The sequence below is a fragment of the Fundulus heteroclitus genome, chromosome 1 (genome assembly GCF_011125445.2).
Source record: "Fundulus heteroclitus isolate FHET01 chromosome 1, MU-UCD_Fhet_4.1, whole genome shotgun sequence".
In the NCBI taxonomy this organism is placed as follows: domain Eukaryota; kingdom Metazoa; phylum Chordata; class Actinopteri; order Cyprinodontiformes; family Fundulidae; genus Fundulus; species Fundulus heteroclitus.
In genome coordinates, this window is record NC_046361.1 from 35,064,395 (window position 1) to 35,077,918 (window position 13,524).

Genomic DNA, 13,524 nt, shown 5'->3' on the forward strand with positions numbered 1-13,524 from the left:
TCTCAAAGTTAGCCTTGTCTGATTAAACGATCTGTTCCAATTGAAGTCTATGCAGAGTGGAGCAAGTTAGTTTTATGGGACTACTCCTAAACAACTGGCTGCCTTGTCAGTGGTATCTAGCAGTTGCTACAGAGTCTGGTGACCCCAAAGATGAGAACCTTTGCTGGAGTACTCCAACAATGAGCTTTAGAAATGTTTTGATCTCCTTTATGATCCTCTGTACTCTGCCAAGATAAATATAGGTCCTCCTCTATCATAGGGGCTTGTGACTAAAAGAAATGGCTCTGTGGGTCATGTCATATTAATCAATCCATTTATTTTCTATACCTACTTAATTCATGCGGGTTCATTGGGTCCAGTGCCTCCAGCAATCATTGGGAAAGTGGTCGTGAGCCCATGTTTTTTATGAATAAATGTAATAATCATACATTTATCCTGGTCTTGTGGGGATTAATACATGATCAAAGTCAAACAGATGACCCTTCGCCAGCCAAATTTATTAATAATAAACCACAAGAACAACTGAAATTCATTAATATCCCAACAGCTAAAGTTACTGCTTGAGCTGGTCTTATTTTATCCTGCAGTGTGTCATTCTCTCAGCCTCTGCAGCAGGAACTACACTGCCACTGGAACGATTACCAGGGGACACTGCACTGTGCTTTCTGGGTAAACTGTTAGTGAAATAGATACTGCAGTTGATGTACTACAAAGACATGTGGCTAAAAAGCAAACAATATCTATGATGGGAAGTTATTAAAGAAGGGCAGAATCAGTTGTCCTAAAAAGATGAAGAGTACAATAGGTTTGATCAAGGTCCACAACCTGCAGTTCCAGAGCTGCATGGGGCTCTTTAGATGGTAAAAGTTGCAGACCCCTGGGTTAGACTCAGATGAGACTGCACAGACAGTACCAGCTTATTACAACGTACTACTGCCGTTAAAGAATGATGTCATTCCATATTGAATGTGTGGCGCCATGGACTCCAGCTGTGTTATCTAATGATTACGTAGTTTCTCTTATACTGAGTGATGTTTATAATAACATTTCAAAAACCATCCCCAACTACACAACCAAATTTCCCAAAAAGCTTCCAAAAACTTAAGAAATGCATGTATTGCAACTTTGTGCAACTGACCTGATGGTCAAATGCACAAAGCTATTTGTGGATGAATTTGCGTGTGCTCCCAGTTCCAATAGCAAATCTGTTTCATAAATAGCTCTCCCAAACAGAGAGCATCTCTTTGTGCCAATACAGTTTAAATGAAACATCGTGTATGCAATTAGGGGGAAGGATGTACATATTTATGCACAGTATGTTTATGTATATACCATCAAGAGCAAATAACTGGTGACTGTCCAAAACCAAAACTTTTTGGTTTATTCCAGATTGTGGCAAAAAATTAAGGGCCGAAAGTTGCTGGTGCAAATTTCATTGGAAAATAACATTTTATTGGAAATATGTTTTCCTCTCCACTGTCGCTTTATGCATGCTCAGTATGAGGGATTGCTGCAAAGCCATCAACAATGCAGACGACTGTCCACTGTGGCTCTACGCTCTTTCAGGAGGAGTGAATGCTGCTTGGAGAGACTTGATGCAACCTGCTGGGTTTCCTTAGAGAGGAAACTTTCTGACCAACCTGTCTGGAGGATTTGATGGAATTTGACTTTGAACATGTCCTCTGACAAGTTATATCTGAGATTTTTGCAAAGGATTTTCTCGTCTCATAAATGAATTGGAAACCTCCTGTATAGGTTTATGGCTTATCTAAACGAATCTGAGAGTAAGATTATCTCTACACATTATCACTCTTACTAAATTTTGCAAAGCATGCCTGACAGCTAAATGTCCAGCAATGCATGTGCATGTTTGTGAGTCCAGAGATGGAGCGGTTAGCCGCATCTCTGTCAGCATGACCAAACTGCTCTCTTAATAAGCCCGTTGATGCCCACTTTCCACTTTGTTCGGGAGGGACCTCACATTCCTCATGATGGTAGACTGTGTGACGGGCATCCGGTTTGTGACGTCTGATGCTCCCGCGTCTCCTTCTTCTCGATTTGCGGGAAATATCGGGTCGCTCGGTGGGATGCAGCAGAAACTAGCGAAAGCTAGCTTCACTGTGCTGGAGTAAACAATGCAACAGTGCTGCTCACTGCAGACACAAATGCTTAGAAAAATTAAAATGACAACAAACTTATATGCAAAACGGTTAACTGCAAGCAATCCAGAAAAACACAAAAGCACAACACATCTAAAAAACTGTTTCAAAAAAGAAAAACTGAGTGGGGATCTCTATGACCAGGCTGCCTGCTTGAGAGGCACCAGAGGAGAAAAAAGCATAAATGCAGTTGTAAAGGAATCTTGTGAAATACTTGCACCATTACACTTAGTACACCTAGTTGTTTTATCTTTAGTCATAAACAGATACAGTTGTTTGTAATTTACTACTTTGTGTATTCTGGTAATTCTAACTTTTCAATTTCTTCAATAAAGTAGCAAAGACAATGGAGGCCAAAAACAAAAAAGAAATAAAAAAGCTAAATCTTAAATATACAACAGAAAAGCGTTACATAAATATGGCCACAGGCCAGGAGTACCTTTTATGATGTTCAGTGGAGCATTTTGTCGGCATTAGTCTCTTGTTAAACATGCAAGACTTAATTCCTGATGGAAAGGAGATTTGACAACATGCATCTCCCCTCTTGTTGATACACGCTGGTCAGCTCCACCCCCAGGAAGACAAAACCATTTTGGATACGATTATTTAGATTTCTGATTTTATCCTCCCACAGGTTTTCGCCCCAGCAGACCCTGCAGTAAACAGCGCTGGTCGTCACAGACTCATCCTCGGCTTGGTGCCACATACGCGAAGGAGCAGCAGGAGAAAAAGGAGACATTTGTTTTCTTTCCAGGAGAGCTGTAGAGCATTTTGTCAACTTTTATGGTGATGGATTTGCACTTCTGTTCAATTTTCCCAATCTCTCAACTTGATGTTTTACAAGAATCGTGTATTTCCAAGTAATCCACAGGATATTTTGTTGACTCTGAAATTGATCAGCAGCGCCGTTGCAGTAGCTGGCCTTTAGTTCAGGCCTCAGTGGAGGTTCTGATCCCCATGTCTTATTCCTGTTTGGTGCTGAAACTTTTCTTGGTTTCATTTCACCCATTGCCCCTTCTCAGTTGCATTACCCTTTTGTTTTGCTCACTCATGCTATGGGTTTTAGGTTTCCCATTGCCTCTAATAAGAGCGCATAGGTAGAGTCGTTTGGCCTTTCAAACCGAGATTTCCCTGGAGCACAGGAGACGTGTTCCATTTACAAATACACCCAAAAATATACATAGGTTTTGTGTCAAGGTGTTTTTGAAATGACACAAAAAAAAAAAACATCCCTTTGATGTATTGTAATGCATAACATTAGAGTCGCTCCTAATTATCTGTAATCACAGGCAGTTTGAGGTTATTTTATTTGGGAGGTTTGTTTCTATAAACATCATATTTCAGGTTTTACAAATCAGAGCTTTTAGAAGCCTTTCCGTGTTCTTTAATATACTTTTTGAGCTGATTACATTTACTTGCTCATCCCTAAAACATCAATATGTAACTGCTGAAAAAACATGAAAACCCCATTCAATATCAAAAAGCTGATTTTTTTTTTTCAATCTGTATGTTTCTCTTCATCTTTCCCAATGCTTTGCCACAAACAATTTCAGCAGAGAGGAGGTAACTTCCCTGAAACTACAGTTTTCTCACTGCAAAAACAGATCTAAAAATAAGTAAAATATTTTTAAAGTTAATGTATTCTTCCTTGATTTGAGCAGGTAAATAAGATTATCTGCCAATGAAATGAGTATTTTGACCTCTAAAATAAGATAATTAGACATCCTGCACTTTAAGTGATATGATGGAGATAAGTTGTTTCTATTTTAAGTGCAAAAATCAATTCCACTGGCAAATCATCTTATTTAACCTGCTCAAATCAAGGACAAATGCACAAACTTTGAGAACATTTTACTTATTTTTAGTTCTGTTTTTGCAGTGCTATATTGACCACAATTTATCTCTGCTTTTGATTTGTAAAGGTGCATCCTGCAGTCGCCTCAGCCTTTTATGAGAGAACCATTAGGATTGCTGGATAACTGTGCTCAAGCTTGCCACCCTCCACAGGGGGCAGTCTTTGTTTATCCTAATAATCAGTTGAGGTCTTCTTCTGCCCACGACCACTCAGTTATATCCATCCATAATAACACAGCTGCCTAAGAAACGTGGCAGGAGCCCCCCTCCCCCGAAACCGTAGTGCTTTTTGGTAAAAATGAGCCAAAAGCAGCTCTTTCGAAGACAGCATGCGTGGAGCATACGGTTCTTGAGCCCTCCCAGGGTTTAATGTCTTATTATTTTCCTCAGACAGAAACTAAATGAACAGTTTTGTCAGCAGGGACGCCGCTGTCACCGTGTCACTTCCTTTGAACGCACAGTCAGGGGGGAGCAGGATGAGAAATGAGGGAAACTGTAGAAAGTCACTTTTGCGTCATTAGCTGGATCCTCACATCCGAGGATGTTTTAAGGGGATCAGTCATGTACTCAAGATGAATTATATTGGAGATAGGATCAGGAGGCTAAAACGTAGCACCAAATATAGAATCACACAATTGTTTCTTTTTTCAGTCGCTGTACCAATGCAGGAGTGTCAGGATATCTGTGGCTCTCCTGCAACACATTGTTGGATTAGGACACTTTGTTCCCTTTAACCAGATTATTTACATGAGCAGTGGAGCTCAAATTGACTGAATGTTATCAGACATTGGGGTTTGGAGAGAGAAAAAAAACCTTTCTAATTAAATAAATGAGATTTTCAAACATCCATATTTCTTTTCTTGCAACTTACTGAAGCAGCTATGACATTCATGCCTTGCAAAATATGTTAGCATATCTAAAACAATTTGAACTTTCATCTAAAAGTGAGAAAACAATAAAGCATATTTTATGAGAAACTTAAAGCAGTTGCCCATTTAGGAAGTATGTATACGAGTTTTGATGTGCCACCATTACAAATATAAATATTTTCACCTTTCGTCTTCCAACAGCCCTAAACTTTAAGCTATTTTCTTGAGATATCGTGTTATAGACCGCTAAAAACTAGTGCTTGTGAAGTAGAAGTAAAGTTCATATATTTAATTTTTACAAAAAAAAAATCTAAAACACGTGGCATGCATTTGTCTTTACCCCCCTTTACTTTGATATCCTAGAATTAAACCCAGTGCAACCAGATACCTTCAAATATCTGGTAAATAGAGTTGACCTTGAAGACCTTAATCCCATGATAAAGGGAAGGGGATGTCAAATACAGGGTAAAACCAAGAAGAAAAGCTTTAAGAGGCTGAAACAGATTTCAAACTGTGCCTAGGAGTCACCTTCCAGCAGGACAAAGAAAACTCAGCCAAAACTACAATGGAATAATTTAGATCAATGGTTGAGATTCATGTGTTAGAATAACAATGACAGTCAAAATGCAGATCAAAGTGCCAGTGTGTGGAGACACTGTTCACAGATCTTCTCTGTGCACATTACTTTTCCAAAAAGTAGGATTGGCATTTTCTCAAAATGTAAAAATAAAGTAGAGACATACCTTGACAAACATCAGTACAGTGAAAACTGGTTCTTTTAAAAACGCATCCCTCACCTTTTGGATGTTTTTGTTAAAAAACAAAAAAACATGGGCTGATCCATCTCAACCAAAGAAGTGGGAACTTGAGGGTTCTGGGCAGCATCTTTTCATCTGTCTATGTGTTTCTAGGACTGCACTCTTCTGCACAGAGATGTCAGAGTTGTTCTTGGAATCTGCTGTAGCCACTTCTCTAGTTTGGGGAGACAGTGGTGGGCACTGTCACGCTAACGCGATAACAGATAATTGCAAAGCTAACTTTTTGTTCATACTAAGTTTAGAAATTGTTTGTAGAGAGGTTAGCGTCCATTTTATTGGATTTTGATACCTGTAAGTGCAATAACGTTCACAAGATATTCATCTGCCATTTATGTCACTGTCTTGGCTCTCAAAGCAAATCCACACAGACATCTCCACAATAGTATCAGTCACGGCTCCACAGAAAAATATTAATACCTTTCTTACCTTTCTTCTTGTTATATGGTCAGCTCCCATTGCTGAAAAACAGAGACTCCAGCATCCTCATTTTTTTTCTGTTAACAGTGGGCCGCTGTTTGACCTTAACCCTTTAATTAGTAGTGTGATCAAGCTTTCTGGGTTTATTACCAGTACTGCATGAGATGGGAGGTGACTGGACCCGGAGCTGGGCTTTTAGGTTGCTGCATGGCTGAGAGGGACTGCACCCCCCCCCCCGCCAACATTTCTGTACAAACCAGGTGGTTGCACTATGTCAATCCTCAACGGACATTCATTCAGGACGTATAAAATAGAAAAAATATATATTTTCAACACCACAGTGATTAAACCGATTCTTTTTATGCTTTTCATATCAAAAATAGTGCACATTAAATATATGATATCGATGTTACAACTATAAGTAACCCCAAAAAGTCATGTTTTATTGCACTCACTCACATGATGGCTTTCAAGAATCTGGTGGTTACACACTGGGAGAGCCAGGAATATATAGTGCTCCTCCCAGGTGCAGTGAATCCCAGTGATTGGAGCCGGCACATGCGTAACTTCTCAGATCTTGATAGCTGGTGCAGCAGTCGGTGGTTATCGGCTAGTGGCTAGCATTGGCTACCTCAAATTTCCTTATTTATCATCGGTTTAACAGTAGCGAAGCTAATGTGTTGGTTTGTGGCAAAGCTAACGTCTTGGTTAGCTTTGCCCACCACTGTGTATATATATATATATATATATATATATATATATATATATATATATATATATATATATATATATATATATATATATATATATATATATATATATATATATATGCACACAGTGTAAATCTTGCCCAGTATCAGGGGTATTGACAATTTATGCACAAAAGAGTGGTTAATACCCTCCACTATGTTCCTGTGTCACTTTGTGCCTGGTAACCTCTAGGCCATCAAGCACTCATGCATAAAAAGTGTGACAGCATGATTAATTGTGCCTAGATCAGAGGCAAACCAAGCTGGCCAACGGATAAGTGAAGATTCCTCAGCACCAGAAAAGAGGTAACTATTTAACTGCTCTGTGTGAATAGAGGACTGTTATGATGATAAATGAAAGCACAGAAACATTCTGCTGATGTCTTTAAAACAAACTGTCTGGGAAACCATACATTTTTCAGAAGGATAAATGGGTTTTAATCTTTCATTTAGGCACTTTGATGGTGCTTGAAATAGAAGCCTTAACTGTTACTGCCATATTCAATTTAAAAGCCAGAGAAGGGTGATTCTAGTGCAAATGCACCAAGAGAATAGAGGTTTTTTTCAAATTCCAACTTTATTTTTCTTCCTGTGAACTCAGCACATTCAAATTTGCAAGCTGAGAGGATTTCCCGAAGTATTGCCTCCGCTCATCTGCTTCCAATGATTGGATTAGACCGCAGATTATCATGTACGCTGAGGGTAGCGGGCAAGCAGATAGGCATGCCTTCAGAAGTTATTAATTACAACTCTGAAATGTTTCACCCCCACAGAATTCTTCACATTTGAGGTACCAGCGAATATAGCTGATCATAGCCACTGTTGACTGGTTGCAGAAAACTGTGAGCTCTTTAAACCACACATAGCAACACAATTCAATCAGCTCCCTCTCTGTCTCCATCACAGATCGCTGACAGCTTTTGATGATTTTCAATTTTGTTTGCTTCTGCAACTCAGTGTGCAAAATTGTTCAGCAACCATAAAGATGACATTCGAAGATTCACAGGAGAATAACCCTGAATGCGACATTTGGATCTTCCAATTTGGCTGTCATTGCTTCGCAGCCTGTAAACGTGGACTTGACTAAATGGGAGCATGAACACAGGAGGGTGGCCTCAATGTGTAATTAGGCATTAACCCTGCGTTAAACGTGAGTCATGGAAATAATAGTGATGACCCCTGCTTGAAACACACACACTAGCACAGGCGTGTAGCAATGTCAGAATGAGAGATGCTCTTTGCAACATGGTTGGCAGCACAGCATGAGCAGAATGTAAAGTGGAGCTGCTCTACACATATGACATTGTGTTCTGTCTAAACTGTGGTAAAATGGGGTTGAAAAATGACAAGGATGTCTAAAACTGTTTGAATCTGATTAAAATGTGGTTAGGGACTGAAAGATAGCCCTAAATTCTGAACCTCATGTATTGTATTAACCATCTTGGAGGGTCCCTTTGCTCCTTTGATTAAAGTTTTCCCATAAACAATATGCTATGTCTAGAAAGGCAACATTTGTGTTGTATGCGTTGTCTTCCTGTGAGCATATTCTACTGTGTATTTTATAAGCCCATGCCACCTGGGCACTTTTCTGATGCAAAGAAATTCCTGATAAATTTTTTTATTCATCTATTTAATGCATTTAATGACGAAATAAGTTATAATCAGATAACACGTCTTTATCAAGATCACTGGCAAGGCAAGGCAAGGCAAATTTATTTGTATAGCACATTTCAGTACAGAGACAATGCAAAGTGCTTTACATGATTAAAAGACAGGGGGGAAAAAACAGAATAAAAGCAAGTAGGAATCAAAATGTAGAAACAAAATAGAACATGAACAAATAGAAACTATAAAACAGTTGGATAATACATATGTCATGATATAAATTTTCAAGTAATGTACACAATGTATGCTTTTTTTACTTGAATATCAATCAATGACTGCACCTTTTTCTCTTTCTGATAGGTTTATTCTCTTTTGCTTTTGAACATAACTTTTAATTAGCTTTTTTATTCAATTACTTAATGTAGTCCAACTGTGGTGTATTCTGTCTATGTGTTTTTGCCAATATCACGCCTGAATTTCCCTATTGTGGGACAATAAAGGTATTTATATTCTAACATAGGGAAAGGAATTAACTGGGGTGGGTGATTTTTATTTTTATATATTTTTTTATTCCAAATAGGCAACTGTAACAGTTAGCAAGAACAAGACCTTTTTCTGAACACAATGTTTTATAATAAATTCTAAATATATCTTCTGGGAACAGTATAAATTGCAAAATGAACAATGAAATATGATCCACCATTCTGACAAGTGACAACATGCAGTAATCTTTTAGTAAAACAGCTGTCAAACTTGAGCAAGGTCTTATATTTCTCGTTATGTTTTGTATTGGCATTTATATTCAAGATCTAAGTTTCAAAAGAACAAGTCAGACTGTTTCCCTCAAACTGTGAACAACCCTTAAGCTTTTGTAAATAAATACCTGGTTTCATGTCTTTTTGAAAACTCTATATTCAGTATTATTCTTTTTTTAGCCTGGATGGACATCTCTTAGGAGAACTTGCATTTCTCTCTGTTTTATGGCACAATGGTGCAATGCTGGAGAACCGTATGAGGGTACTTAGGGAAAAATTAAAGCAGCACAGAATTAATCCTTCAGCATGTTATGATGTTTAAGCACTCGAGGTAATCTGAGACCCATTAAATGCTCCGATATAGGGTAAAATTAATAAAAAGTTTAACAGTTTTTACCAGTAGTCCCAGGACATTTAATTGTCAAATAATTGGAGGTAACAACTCCAATAGCAACAAATTTAGGATGATAATTCCACCATCATGCCAAAATGATGGATGAATGATGGATTAGTAGACAACTAATGATGGATTAGTTGTCTACTAATGTAGACAGCTAAAAATGTGTTTTATTGCACAGTTTAGTCTTTAATCCATTTCATTTAGTCAGGTTAATATTTGTTATGACGTGAATAAAAATGTAATCTTCTAATTTTGACAACACATTTTAATGAAGTTGTAGTGAAGTTGTCTCTTAACTACAATGAAATTTATTGTGATCACAGTTAAGTAATTTATCATTTCAGTTTGAGTTTAGTTTTAGTCACCTAAATCTTACTGAAGTTTGTTGAACTAACTTTCAATTTAGTTGAATTTACCCTTTTTGCCAGATATTAAGTCAAAATGTTCAGTTGTTCATTGCACCATCCCCTAGCAGTCTCCAAAAATGGCCGTACAGGGTGAAGTGAAATGCTCTGCAAGAGAGGGGGGCGGGGTGTGAAGGGCCCCCTTTAGATTTAAAGAGACAGCAGCAAAACGAGTTGCTTCTCAGATGCACCTCAGAACAGGGGTAAGAAGGGGAAACATGGGGGTAAAATAACGAGAAGCTCAGACCAAAACCTCGCAGTTCTACATTATGTTGACCATAACTGAATGATTTCAGTGTGAATAGGAAGGGCTGAAAAAGAGGATATGTCCCCTTTAAAGGGTATTTGATAGCACAACAGTGATTAATTTCATCTGCTTTTTAAAACACAGCTGAAATCTTCTCTGGAACCACATTGTAGATCCAAACCTAGATATTTTTTCTCAGCGACTACAACTAGCTGCAATTCTCAAATCTCAACTTTAGAAACCTGTTAAAAACATCTTCTCCAGAACTAAATATTAATTGGAAAACTTTAGATTGACCAGATATTCACTTTTAAGTAGGACAGACCTACTTTTTCTAGATAATTTTGTAATAGAGTGTTTACTATTTGATGAATTTGCCTAACAAAAATAATGAATCTTGAAAGTGTATGGAACAATGACAATTTTATATAAAATATTTTGTTTTTAATATTGTCATAATTTACACATGATGTTTGGTGTTGAAGAAAGCTGCTAATTTATTATAATATATCAGACTAACTGTATCTTAATTTTGCCACCCGAAGGTCCTAGGAGAGTTCCACATTTCTTATTTAGGCAAATTCTTCCCCCATGTGTATTATTGACATGCCATCGGCAGTTAAACACACATCTGCAAGCATCTGCAAGCAAAATAATAATAATACTATTATTCATTAATTTTTTTTCAACTCTAAGATTTTGCTGAGCAAGCCTTTAGCAGCATCCTCCCAAGGAATACAATAAAGATGAGTTTCTTCAATATTTCATGCTGCTACATAATATCTGGCTTTTTTTCTCGACTCCCTGATCCACTAATAATACACACACTGATTCAGCAAACCTACAGAGTGTTATTATCGAGCCCTTCAGAGCCGTCGCCCCGCAGAGATGCACCGCTGTGCAGCAATAAATCTGGAATTCAATTAACCCAAGCACTTCTTGACCTTTGATATTGTAAAACAACATAAGAGGGTAGTTATCACTGTGTGTTATTGTTAAAGAAATACAAGGCAATGCCATGCATGCGGCTGACATTTTTGTGTCCAATTCCTTGCCAATTGAGCATGTTTTTTTTTTTTTCTGTTTTGGTTACTTTAAATCTGCCCATCTGTCTCTATTGATCAGTATTCAGTATCCCTTTCCGTCTCCGGGGAGATGTATTGACATTCAAAGCTGCAGTGTGTCGTATCAATAATTTACACAGTGATTGTGCCGTTCCATCAGCAGGCAACAGAAGATAACAACGACGAATATGCATAAAGCATCAACGTTATTGTGTCCATCTGATTTATCGCTGCACTAGGGGAGGAGGTAGAAATCGAACGTTTGTTTGCATTTATGCCATCCACTAAAGCCATGGATAAAATTATATAAATCTAATTTACGGGATGATGCATTACTAATTGACATCAGCCTCTTACATGAAGCTGGCTAAAGTTAATGATATACTGAAGAAAACAGTGTATAAATAAAGTTGAGTGGCAGATTAAAACATTTTGTGTTGACTTTTAAAGTGCTCGGATATTAAAACTAATTTAGAAAATTTATAGGATAATGTATATAATCTTTACATACTATTTTACATTAATTAACCCACCCGTGAATCAGTGGTGCGCTCCAATCAGCATCTGGTGCACACAGAGTGTCACCGAGGAACATCATCTCACCAGAATTACAAAATAGTGCAAAATAACTTGGTTTATTATTATTATTATGAATACAGTTCAGCTGGGATTTTATTTACTGCGCAGCAAAGATTTGTTGTGCTTGCTGAAGTCAGATGCAGTGCATGATTGCGCAGCTTCGAGGGAACAATGGTGACCACTGGTAGACGGAGGCTTCACAGCTGCAGCCCATCACGGCTAATCAGGAGGAGCTTAAAGAGGAGCCGGTTTCCTGAGGCAGATGGCAGAGTGTTTTGCTCACATGGGAGGTTATCATGGCCCTATCTTGTTGTGCTCTTTGCTCCTTGAAGTTCAGATGCGTATTGTCTCTCCTGACAGAGACTGGAATCCACCATGATGTCCATGTGCTGATGAGCAGCTATCTAGATTCCCATTGCCACTGAACAGAAGGCTAAATTTTTCTACATTTTCTAGGATGACCTGCAATAAGAAATATATTAACATATATTCTACATGTCCTAATGAGCTTTACTAATACATGTGTATATTAGTGACAACCTTTGTCAAAAGAAAAAAAAAATGTAAAAAAAAAAAAAAAATGTAAAGGACAAAATCAAGCTATTTCTTTGCTTCTCAAACACGCTTGTCTAAATCTTTCTATCATAACAGAACATACTCTCAGAAATATTTTACATTAGTCTTGTTAATATAATAAACAAAAGAGTGGTTAATACCCTTATATCTCCTAGACAGAGACATAGTCAACTAATACGAAGAAAAACTTAAATAATAATGTTTTAATAATATGCTTCAAATAAAGTAGCATTTATTTCATTGTCAAATAGTTGTTGCAACATAGATTTTTTTGGGGGGATATCTCAGATGCATTTCATAAATTACTTTTTTTTTGTGAAAACAAAAATTTGAAACTTTTTTAAATATTGTTTGAATGCTGTGTTGTTGGAGTGGTTTCTGCTGGAATGTCTTAACATAATTCGTGATTTTCTTTAGCTCACCCAAAAGGAAAACCTTTCACATTTACTCAGATTTCCAAAGCGTAAAAAATATTATACCAAATTCATACGCAGAGAAAGAACAAACATCAAACAGACTTGTGGTAATGAAGGTCTTTTGGAAATGAGGTGACTGCAAAGGATGCTGGGACACATGTCTGCAAGAAAACTTCTCAGGATTCATCGCTGTTTTTTATGATTTTAGGAATAAGCAGGCAGACAGAGAGGCAAAGTTAAAGGACAAGGGATTGCGCTGCATGTGAAGAACAAACTTCTGTTAGACTTGTTACTCAAAAGACATCTCTCTATAAAATGGATGTTCAATTGTCCACCAGTCAATCACAGAGCAACACAGAGGTACACAACAATGCACTAACGGGACAACTTGGAATCTCCAAAAACTCTAACAGGCATGCATAATGCTGGAGTGAGCTTGAATGCCTGGAGAGTATCCTCTCATGTATTGGAAAAACATGCAAATACTATGCAGAAAGACCCCATCTGGGATTTGAGCTCGGTACTCAGAGTTAGGCTTCAGTGCTAGTGACTGCAGCGCCGTACTGCTCTGCAACACTTTCACTTTCAGAAACAGACAACGCCCATCTCTAT